Genomic DNA, 12509 nt, shown 5'->3' with positions numbered 1-12509 from the left:
TCATGGCATCTGGTCCCATTACTTTATGGGAAATAGATGGGGAAACAGTGGAAACAGTGGCTGACTTTATTTTTTTGGGCTCCAAAATCACTGCTGATGGTGATTGCAGCCATGAAATTAAAAGATGCTTACTCCTTGGAAGGAAGGTTATGTCCAACCTAGATAGCATATTTAAAAGCAGAGACATTACTTTGCCAACCAAGGTCCATCTAGTCAAGGCTACGGTTTTTCCAGTGGTCATGTATGGATGTGAGAGTTGGACTATAAAGAAAGCTGAGCACTGAAGAATTGATGCTTTTGAACTGTGTGTTGGAGAAGACTCTTGAGAGTCCCTTGGACTGCAAGGAGATCCAACCAGTCCATCCTAAAGGAGATCAGTCCTGGGTGTTCACTGGAAGGAGTGATGTTGAAGCTGAAACTCCAATACTTTGGCCACCTCATGTGAAGAGCTGACTCGTTGGAAAAGACCCTAATGCTCGGAAGGATTGGGGGCGGGAGGAGAAGGGGACGACAGAGGGTGAGATGGTTGGATGGCATCACCAACTCGATGGACATGGGTTTGGGTAAACTCTGGGAGGTGATGATGGACAGGGAAGCCTGGCGTGCTGCGATTCATGGGGTTGCAAAGAACCGGACACAACTGAGTGACTGAACTAAACTGAACTGAGCTATTTAAATGTACTGCTTAAACGTACACCAAGGAATGATTGGAAAAAATTCCATGTAGTTCAACACTTTGCTAACAATAGGCTGAGTCATGAAGGCAGTCTGTTAGAAGTCAAAAGCCCTGTGCTGTGAAACAGTATGGGATGGTAGAAACCTACAGTATTTGTCAATGGCAAAGACAGCTCTTATGAGCTGTCATATGTTCATATCATATGAACACGAATGTGAAAGTGAAAGTCCCTCAGTCATGTCCGACTCTTTATGACCTCATGGACTATACAGTCCATAGAATTCTCCAGGCCAGAATATTGGGGTGGGTAGCCTTTCCCTTCTCCAGGGGATCTTCCCAACCCAGGGATCAAACCCAGGTCTCCCACATTGCAGGCAGATTCTTTACCAGCTGAGCCATCATATGAACATAGGTGTGTAATTAACCGCTACTTTCTTTGTCTGAAAAATTGGAAGAACATCCCTCTTGCAAGTTATTTTGTAGGCTATAATATGTGAAGTGAGAATATAGTGCTGACAGATGGCAGTACTCAAATATTAGTAAAAATAGGGTAGTTTGCCCTCTGCCATGTGTTAACTTGTGTACATGTACTCATTTTCTGTTGAAAAAATGACCTCAAACGTATTGGCTTAAAACAATGTTGATTTATTATCTAACAACTCCAGAGGTCAGAAGTCTGACACTGGTTTAAAATCAAGGAGCCTGCAGGGCTAGTTTCCTTTCTAGGGGGTGTTGGTGAGGGGAGAATATATTTCCTTGTCCTTTGCAGCTTCTAGAGGCTGCCTGCTATTCTTGGCTCATGGCTCTCTTCCTTCATCCTCTAAGCCAACAATGGTGGGTTGAGTCAATATCTCTCTGACCCTGCTTCTGTCATTGGTACATCTCTTTCTTTGACTCTAGACAAAGAAGGACCAATGTGATTAGATTGGATCCACCTGGACCACTTAGGCTAACTTCCCACTTCAAGGTTCTCTACTAATTCACGTCTGCCAAGTCACTTCTGCTGAGTAAGATGACATATTCAGTGATTCACAATAATAAGGGCCATTATCCTGCCTACGACACTGGGGGCTCAGACAGTAAAGAATCTGCCTGCAAAGCAGGAGACCTGGGTTCGATCCTTGGGTTGGGAAGATCCCCTGGAGGAGGGCATGGCAACCCATTGCAGTCTTCTTGCCTGGAGAATCCCCATGGACAGAGGACCCTGGCAGGCCCTCTGAGGCTCCACGGGGTCACAGAGAGTCTGACATGACTGAGCAACTAAGCACAGCACAACACAGTATGCTTGAACACATTTTTCTTATGAGCCAATTCTTTAACAATAAAATGAACATATTTATTTTAGTTGGGGGCTAATTATTTAAAAAAATAAATAAAATAAAATGAACATATTATGGTCCCTGCCTTGACCTTGAGAGGTTTGTAAAATTTAATACAGGATTTTCTATTTGAGAAACAATACTTCAATAAGATTCCTTATCTTTCTTCTATAGCCATATGAGAAACCAAGACTAATTATCAAAACCATAAACAAAAATTCTATTGTTTCTCCTCACGTTCTGATAAAATTCTTACCTTTTTTTCTCCCCTGCACCTGACCTGACTTTTATCTCACTGATTCTCTTTTACTTTAGTGCTTTAGTAATAGTACTCTCTTATATTTCAGTTCCTATTACTATGGATTGGTCAAAAAGTTTGTTTAGGTTTTTCCATAAGTTATTACAGAAAAATCCAAATGAACTTTTTGGTCAATCTAATACTTTGGAAATGGACCCATAATATCTACCACATTTTAAAATTAATTAGAATACTTCATTTTCCAAGTGTTCTACACCAAATTTTTTTTTGAAACTTGGACATGATTCTTATATGTTAGATACTGAACTTGAAGCTGAGGTTAAAGCCATATTCTAAGATTCCTGAAAGCCACAATTTGTTGAGCTAGTCCTAAAATAAACTAAAGATATAATTTGGGAGTACATGTGAATATTTTTCTTGGTATGTTAATCTTTTCCAGTATGCATGTAGAGACGAGTCCCATACAATGTATGAGAAATAAGCGATAATCAATATATATTATATTTTAATCTGTTATATTCACAGTATAAAACAATACTTCATAATTTGGATATTTACAGTCAAAGATATAGAGGTTTAATCCTTGGTCTGCTGTTATTTACTAGCTGAATGGCCTTGGGAAAGTACCACCTTATATAAATTTTCATGTCCTCATCTGCTAAAAGGTGGTAATATTCTAACTTACAAATTTAATTTGAGGATTAAATAATGCATGAAATTTATTGACCACAGTGTCTAGCACACAGGAAGCACTCAATATTTAAATTTTCAGGTTTTCTAATGACTGATATGAAGAAAGTGGGAAAGGAGAGTAACTTAGACTGATGTTAATAAGTGAAAATGAGTTTTTCTTTCCTATGTGAAGACTGACAGGTATTTATAAAAGGCAGACATGATAAGCAAATTGAAAAATATAAACCATTTCCAGGTGTTTCCCCTCTCCCTTGTCACCAAAAATGGTTTCAGCTTTACTCTATCCATTTTTTTCCTCTTTATTGTCCACCCAAAGAAAAGCTTGTCACTTTTAGGTTTGTCCTTTGAGCTTCTATAATGCAAAATCTGGACAAATGTGCAAACAGGAGGAGAAATAATGGGAAGAGTTTTTAGCTTTTTTTTTTTTTTTTGAGGATTTGAGCAGAAATGTGCCAGAAGAGCTCTACTAGGAGTAAAAAGAAGAAAGGGAATTTAAAAACGTATTGTGGATTATCTATTCACTTCAAGATATTAAGGAATATAATTAAGACGTTATTTTCTGAGATTAGGTCTTAGTTATAAACATTCATTTGCTATACAGCAAATTGTGATAAGCAGACACTGAGAGAGAAAGAGAGAAAGGGAGGGAAACAGACTGGTAGAAAGAGGAGAGACAAATAAGGAAAAAGGAGGAGACTTAAGGCAAATTGCTTATTTCCAAATCCTGACTGAGGCTGGTCCAATCCTGCAATGTGAGTTGGTTGGGTCCATATTTAACTACGCAGAGTTCACATTTAAGGTCATATTTTTGGCAAGCCAAGACCACAGATCAATTTACTAACCTCAGATTAAAAAAAAAAATCTTAACAACTGTTTTATTCTGGGCCCCCTGGAAACAAATAACTAACTTAACTAAGCAGACATTTTTAAGCTAGTGGTTTTGGCTCGGTAGTCACAGCCGGGATCAAGGATCAAAACCAAGCCTTGATGGTGACTGTGTGGACACAGACATGTCAAATCAAAAGTGACATTCCTATCTCAGACCGAGATTACAGAGTACAGGCTCCCAAAGTTTAAATTTTGGTTTTGTCATTGGGCTATAATTCTAGTTCTGGTATGTTGTCCCTTTAATTTCACTCTTTTCTGGGAACAATAGCAATTTTCACCCAGAGACTGGTCTCATATTTAGGTAACTGATATCTGATGGCTCTTGTGATCAGATGCTGTTTTAATTTTTTTTCTTAAGTTCCTTGCCACATCCTCAGAAGCTCATTATATAGAAGATAGAAGCTGTCACAACAAAAAACTGAGGGAACAGCAATTTTTATGCTTTCAATTTAATACAACACATTGCAAATGAGTACTAAGCTTTTAGAAGACCCTGGCCTCAGGGCTATGGAAACCAAAAGCAAATAAGACACAACTTTTACAGTTAACTGAATGGTTATCTGATTCATGAGGCTGAAAAAACTATGAATCACCACAGTTCAGTTTAGTCGCTCAGTCGTGTCTGACTACTTGTAACTGCATGGACTGCAACACACCAGGCTTCCCTGTCCATCATTAACTCTCAGAGCTTGCTCAAACTCATGTCCATCGAGTCAGTGATGCCATCCAATCATCTCATCCTCTGTCGTTCCCTTCTCCTCCTGCCTTCAATCTTTCCCGGTATCAGGGTGTTTTCCAATGAGTCAGTTTTTTGCCTCAGGTGACCAAAATATTGGAGCTTCAGCTTCAGCCCTTCCAATGAATATTCAGGACTGATTTCCTTTAGGATTGACTGGTTTGATCTCCTTGCAGTCCAAGGGACTCAAGAGTCTTCTCCAACACCACAGTTCAGAAGCATCAATTCTTCGGTGCTCTGCTTTCTTTATGGTCCAACTCTCAAGTCCATACAAGACTACTGGAAAAACCATAGCTTTGACTAGACAGATCTTTGTCGGCAAAGTAATGTCTCTGCTTTTTAATCACCACAATGGAAGTTAAAAAGGGCTCATCATAAGCCAAGCAATCTGTGAATACAAAGAAGGAAAAGGAGAAAGGTCAGTGGAAGGTTCACTGAAAAGATGATGTTTAAGTTTAATCCTTAAGATTGCTGCTGCTGCTGCTGCTAAGTCGCTTCAGTCGTGTCCGACTCTGTGCGACCCCATAGACGGCAGCCCACCAGGCTCCGCCTTCCCTGGGATTCTCCAGGCAAGAATACTGGAGTGGGTTGCCATTTCCTTCTCCAGTGCATGAAAGGGTAAAGTGAAAGTGAAGTCGCTCAGTCGTGTCCGACTCTTAGCGACCCCATGGACTGTAGCCTACTAGGCTCCTCCGTCCATGTATTTATTTTTAGTACTGCAGATAACTTATTTTTCTTCTGAAAGTTATGCCTATGCAGATTATTTGACAAACACCAAAACTAGTAAAAGATAATTTTATTTAAAGATTTCATTTTTCTTCTTTTTAGACATAGTTTTTATATGGTTGAGATTTACATGAATTATTTATATCCCATTTATCTTTTTAAAAGTTTTCATAAGCACTTTCTTGTATTTTTTTAAAACTTGTAAATAATGGAAAATTCAGCAGTGGCCACAGGACTGGAAAAGGTCAGTTTCGTTCCAATCCCAAAGAAAGGCAATGCTCAAGAATGCTCAGACTACCACAAAATTGCACTCATCTCACACACTAGTAAAATAATGCTTAAAATTCTCCAAGCCAGGCTTCAGTGATACATGAACTGTGAAATTCCAGATGTTCAAGCTGGTTTTAGAAAAGGCAGAGGAACTAGAGATCAAATTGCCAACATCTGATGGATCATCGAAAAAGCAAGAGAGTTTCAGAAAAATATCTATTTCTACTTTATTGACTATGCCAAAGTCTTTGACTGTTTGGATCACAATAAACTGTGGAAAATTCTGAAGGAGATGGGAATACCAGATCACTTGACCTGCCTCTTGAGAAACCTGTATGCAGGTCAGGAAGCAACAGTTAGAACTGGACATGAAAAAACAGACTGGTTCCAAATAGGAAAAGGAGTACGCCAAGGCTGTATATTGTCACCCTGCTTATTTAACTTATATGCAGAGTACATCATGAAAAACTCTGGGCTGGAAGAAACACAAGCTGGAATAGCGATTGCCGGGAGAAATATCAATAACCTCAGATATGCAAATGACACCACCCTTATGGCAGAAAGTGAAGAAGAACTAAAGAGGCTCATGATGAAAGTGAAAGAGGAGAGTGAAAAGGTTGACTTAAAGCTCAACATTCAGAAAACTAAGATCATGGCATCTGATCCCATCACTTCATGGCAGATAGATGGGCAAACAGTGGAAATAGTGTCAGACTTTATTTTTTGGGGCTCCAAAATCACTGCAGATGGTGATTGCAGCCATGAAATTAAAAGACGCTTACTCCTTGGAAGGAAAGTTATGACCAACCTAGACAGCATATTAAAAAACAGAGACATTACTTTGCCAACAAAAGTCCGTCTAGTCAAAGCTGTGGTTTTTCCAGTAGTCATGTATGGATGTGAGAGTATAAAGAAAGCTGGACTATAAAGAAAGCTGAGTGTCGAAGAATTGGTACTTTTGAACTGTGGTGTTGGAGAAGACTCTTGAGAGTCCTTTGGACTGCAAGGAGACCCAACCAGTCCATCCTAAAGGAGATCAGTCCTGGGTGTTCATTGGAAGGACTGATGCTGAAGCTGAAATTCCAACACTTTGGCCACCTGATGAGAAGAGCTGACTCATTTGAAAAGACCCTGATGCTGGGAAAGATTGAGAGCAGGAGGAGAAGGGGACAATAGAGGATGAGATGGTTGGATGGCATCACGGACCCAATGGACATGGGTTTGGGTAGACTCTGGCAGTTGGTGATACAGGGATGCCTGGCATGCTGTGGTTCATGGGGTTGCAAAGATTCAGACATGACTGAGCAACTGAATTGAACTGAACTGGACAAGCAAAATTCATAGAGAAAATATAAAGATGATCTAACTTTTTAGGGATGAAATAGTGGGACTGAAGGAGGAGATATGGACTGGAACAACCCTGGCATGGGCCCAAGAGATCATTTCTTTTTTTAAATAAATATTTATTTATTTTATTTATGGCTGCGCTGGGTCTTCATTGCTTTGCCTGGCCCTTCTCCAGTTGCAGTGAGTGGGGACTACTCTCTAGTTGTGGTCCATGGGTTTCTCATTATGGTGGTTTCTCTTGCTGTGGAGCACAGGCTCTAAGCATGTGTAGGTTTCAGTAGCTTTGGCTCCCGGGCTCTAGATCACAGCCTCAGTAGTTGTGGCACAAGGACTTAGTTGCCCCACAGCATGTGTAATCTCCCTGGATCAGGATCAAACCCATTTTCCCTGCAATGGCAGGTGAATTGTTTATCACTTAGCCATCAGGGAAGCCCAAGCCCATTTCTTTTGGTTAGAACAGAGGGATCATGGAAAGAACCTTGGGAGGAATTTTTGGATGTTTTTTGGGGGAGCCTAGGTGCTGAGTGACATGAAACCACTTCAGATCTATCTGGAAGATCTTTTTTTACCAGGTCAGGAAACACCAGTGTGCCCAACCCAGCCACAAAGATTGGAGAGTTGAGAGTCTTTGCCTACTAGCTGTGATGGTTGTATGGTTGTAATAGAAGAAAACATCAGGCCAGGGGATGTTCTTTAATCAGCAATTGTCCCTTTTAGGGCTTCCCTGGTGGCTCAGATGATAAAAAAATCTGCCTGCAATGTGGGAGATCTAGGTTGATCCCTGGGATGGTAAGATTCCCCCAGAGAAGGAAATGGCTAGCCACTTCAGTATCCTTGCCTGGAGAATTCCCCCACGGACAAAGGAGACTGGTGGACTACATACAGTCAATGGGGTCACAAAGAGTAGGACACGACTGAGCGACTAACACTTTTTACCACTGAGCGATAGCAACAAAGAGAACTACATCTACTAGCACACTGGCTGTTTCACACAGAGCTCCATTTTGTTTGATTTTGTGCTTTAGAAACAAAAATACCCACTGCTAGATTCCCATTCTCCTAAAACTAGAACCTCTCTTTCTTATAGGGAAATCAGTGCATGTTATCTGGATGCAGCTGAGCTTTTCTCCAGCTAGAGGGGCTGGCAGCAAACATGATCGTGAGTAATTAGAGTACTCAACCTACTGAATACAATGAATGGCTTAAGGATGAGTTTAACACATGTGTCAGGACAAGCAAGGTATGTGGAATTTTTTCATAGCAGAAAATATCATCAAAAACTCTCTCTCCTGGGCTGGCCAGTAACTGTTTTTTTTTTTCTTCTTCTTCTTCTTCTATTTTTATGCTGTAATTGCATATTTATTTGCATAAAAACAGAAATATGAGTAAAATAATCAGGATACAGGAAAATCACATACAGTACTTTAAATATATATTTTCATTAAAGTTGTGGAGAAGGCAATGGCAACCCACTCCAGTACTCTTGTCTGGAAAATCCCATGGACGGAGGTGCCTGGTAGGCTGCAGTCCCTGGGGTCGCGAAGAGTCGGACACAACTGAAGCAACTTAGCAGCAGCAGCAGCAGCATTAAAGTTGAATATGTCTATTTAAGTCCTTTAGTCTCCTTTTAATCAAGTTATTTGCTTTTTTGTTGTTGATGGAGTGAGATTTTAAGAGTTGGTGTGTTCATGTGTGTGTGTGCATACCAATGTTTTAAGTAAAATTTAACATTATGTGCTATACTAAAATTTTAGATACAGGAAAGACTTAAACTGCTTCGATTTTTTTGCAATGCCAGTCATTACAACACTGATTCAGAAGGAGCTGAGAAAAGTGGTTGGAGATCATTCAGGTTCAGTAACTTTTTTCTGTCTTGTGCACAGAGAATGAAGAGAGACAAGAATCCTTTTGTACTCTAATCCCCTGGATCCATCAATGCCTGAAGCCCTTATCCCTAACCTTCACAATCATACTTAAGCTAGATTGCATAGTTTCTGTCAGCTATGACTGAAAATGTACTGATAACAACATTTCTAATGCTTGTTTGTGTGCTAAGTTGCTTCGGCTGTGTCTGACTCTTGGTGACCCCGTGGACTGTAGCCCACCAGGCTCCTCTATCCATGGATTTCCAGGCTAGAATACTGGAGTGAATTGCCATTTCCTTTTCCCCATGATAGAAGAACTTTCCCTGGAAAAGTTCAAGAAATTTGTGTAACAAAAACAAGACTAGATGGTCAATGACTCTTACAAGTGCTTATTACGTTTAAAAAAGTCAAACAAATTCAACATCGAATGAACATCTTATTGATTTTTTTCCTTTTTAATCTCAATGCCTTTTATTTTATTGAGTTGGAATATAACTGCTTTACAGTGTTGTGTTAATTTCTGCTGTACAATGAAGTGAGTCAGCTATATGTCTACATATATCTTCTCCCTCTTGGACCTCCCTTTACTTTTGTATAATGGATATCAATGAATTCCTATATACTGTTCTTTGCTTGCTAGAAAGTTTTATGCTTACCTCTCCTCTACAATTCCAATACAGTGGTTGTAAATTTGTTTTGCTTTATTGTATGCTAAGAAGTATTAATATTCTTTAGCCAGAAATGGCCCCTTTTTGGGCTTCTCTGATGGCTCAGATCATAAGAACTCTGCCTGCAATGCAGGAGATCTAGGTTGATCCCTGGGATGGGAAGATCCCCCTAGAGAAGGAAATGGCTCCCCATTTCCTTCTACACTTCCTTCCAAATAGTCAATTCTTTCTAGATTTTATAACTTTTAATTATTGGTGTCTAGATAGAAGATCTTTGCTATATGCAGAATAATCCGGATGCTCGATAAAAAGAGCTTCAGATGACAGTTGTAGTTATCTCTCCATGACTCTCCCAATAGCTGGTTTTAACAATGTTCCCTTTTCCCTTTAAGTTTTAGTCGCTCAGTCATGTTCGACTCTTTGCAACCCCATGGACTGTAGCCTGCCAGGCTCCTCAGTCCATGGAATTCTCCAGGCAAGAATACTGAAGTGGATTGCTATTCTCTTCTCCAGGAGATCTTCCTAACCCAGGGATTGAACGTGTATCTCCTGAATTACAGGCAAATTTTTTACCGTCTGAGCCACCAGGGAAGTCCAGGTATAATTTGGCCTTGGCACCACCTCACAAGCTTGAAAATGCTTCTTTTTTCCCCCTCTGCAGAGTAAAGTGAAGAGGTTCCTATCCTTGTACTGATGTCGCTGAGGGTGTTTAACTATTTACAGCCTGCTGGGAGACGCTGACCTCATGGGATACTGCCCTGTGGAGGTGAGACAAGCTGGTACCTGGAATCCTTTACTGCAGTGCTACGAAGTTTGCACCTGGACACACCTCAACTTGAGCAACAAAATAAGAAGAAACTATATGGCAGTAAAGATAACTGTGTGCATGTGCCGTTGGGGCAAATGCTGAACCAAGAGACACAATGACAAGAAAACTCCAACTGCCATTTCTGAAGAGTTGGGAGCAAAAAATTGTGTGTCAGGAGCAAAAGCAGGGTAATACCCGTGTCCCCCTGCACTTCACACCATATAGGGGTGGGCAAACCACCTAAGCCACCCTAAGCAAGTAAGGGTATCTGTTACTTGTTTTCTTTCCCTCCTATAGCAGGCACAGGAACCCCAATAATGCTTTGCCTGAATTTCTTGTTTGACATCTACTTAATTTCTATTGATTGGGGAAGGCCAAGAACACTGGTTGGTATCAGAAAAGTCAGAAATTAATCTGTCTCCTTCCTTCCATACCTTAGAACCATTTCTGCCCAGTTTAAGTAAGAATTGCCCATTAAAGAAACCTGATAAGTTGATGCCAAAGCTATTTTGAGACAAGGTCTATTCTGGATACAAAAAAAGATTGATAGAGAGACTTTGGTATTCAGGTGCTGGATGGTGGCCTCATTCATTATACCATTTGAATTAAACAATATTACTGTAAAGTTGAAAGTGAGAGGTTTCATTAGCATCTCAGTTTCATCCTGTCTCCAGGAGCTATACAAATTACCCAGGTGCTTTTGTCAAAGCTCTTATTATTCGGAGGACATTGGATAACTCTGTCTCCTACACAGAAAAGTGAAGATGTGGCATATTGTTTTGTAGGGTGGCAAGAAATGGTAACAATTTAGAGATATTTTCTCACCCCACGAGATTCACAGATTTTTCAGAAAATAGTTACTTGATATATGTGATATGGGTTTCTTGCTCTGTCTCATTGGCACTCCAGAAAAGACTGTCATTGTACCCAGTGTACATAGATGTACACCATCATCACTTAGAGAGTTGGTTAAAATGCAGATTTCTGGGCTCTGCTCCTATATATTCTGGCTGAGTTGGACTGGAGTGGGTCCAGGATTTAAATTGTAAACATGCTTCCCAGATGCCTCTATTAAAGGTATTCCATGGGCTGAATTTGGAGAAACATTGCCATAGGGAGTGGTGTACTCAGCTGCATCATAGAAGCCCAGGGATTCTGACAAGCTCTATCGAAATGGGACATGATGCTTGGCTGTAGTGTGCAGCCAGTAGCATCTGACCAAGTGGTTCCAGGAGAAACAGTTATTTACTTATGGGTTCAGATTTTTGCACTCATGATTCACCCTTGACTCTTTTGAAAGGACATGATTTGCAACATGGAGGTAACATCTGGTGGGTTGGCAATCCAGAGTGCAGTTTAGGTCTAGTCCCTGCAGAAATCAGATACACATTATGGTTTGTGTACAGGTGCCCAGTCATTAGAGTTAGTGAGAAGAGCTCCAATCTGCTTTAATTGGTCATGAAGTTTTATGGTCAAGATCTGATCATTTATCAGCATCATTATTTGTCCAGCAGAATTTTTGTGCCCCACTCTGAGCTGTGACTTTAATGGATTGTTTCGAGCCAAAGTGGTAGCTGGAGACAGGATGTTGATTCACTGTTAATAATTTCAGCTGGAAAGATTATCACAATAGCACCTCTCTTATTTGGCTTTTTGGGGCATTATTCCTAAGATAATGTTAGGGATATTATTATCAGCACTCTATATTCCTAAGATACCTGGGTGGATAGGGCTTTGTCTGCTTTGTTCTCACATATCCTTGGATCATATTCCTTTATTCCCATAAAAGCTTTTGTTTGATACACTGGTTGACTTGGATGTTTCATATTTACCTTTTGTATTATTATTATTTTTAATTTTAAGATTGGAGTATATTTGCTTTACAATGTTGTGTTAGTTTCTGCTGTACAACAACACAAATCAGCCTATTGTATATATATACATCCCCTCCCTGTTAAGTCTGCCTCCCATCACCCCATTCCATCCCTTTAGGTCATCACAGAGCACCGAGTTGAGCTCCCTGTCCCATACAGCATCTTCCCATTACCTAGCTATTTTACACATGGTAGTGTATATATGTCAATGCTACTTTCTTAACTCATCCTACCCTCCCTCTCCTTCCCTCTCTGTGTCCACATGTCCGTTCTCTACATCTGTGCCTCTGTTCCTGCCCTGCAAATAGGTTCATCAGCACCATTTTTCTAGATTCCGTATATACGTGTTAATATTTGATATTTGTTTTTCTCTTTTGGAC

The 12509-nt window shown here is 40.2% G+C and overlaps 1 long non-coding RNA gene across 1 annotated transcript; it reads left to right on the top strand.

The window, feature by feature from the left end:
* Window positions 1-974: 974 nt before the first annotated feature.
* On the top strand, window positions 975-12055 carry LOC145545023 (uncharacterized). The gene is made up of 3 exons (XR_014081798.1): window positions 975-1088; window positions 8002-8154; window positions 10109-12055. It is a non-coding gene; the product is annotated as an uncharacterized LOC145545023 (long non-coding RNA).
* Window positions 12056-12509: the final 454 nt, after the last annotated feature.

The sequence above is a fragment of the Giraffa tippelskirchi genome, chromosome 4 (genome assembly GCF_054371585.1).
Source record: "Giraffa tippelskirchi isolate mGirTip1 chromosome 4, T2T-mGirTip1v1.2.pri, whole genome shotgun sequence".
Lineage (NCBI taxonomy): Eukaryota > Metazoa > Chordata > Mammalia > Artiodactyla > Giraffidae > Giraffa > Giraffa tippelskirchi.
This window is presented reverse-complemented; position numbering and strand designations above follow the sequence as displayed.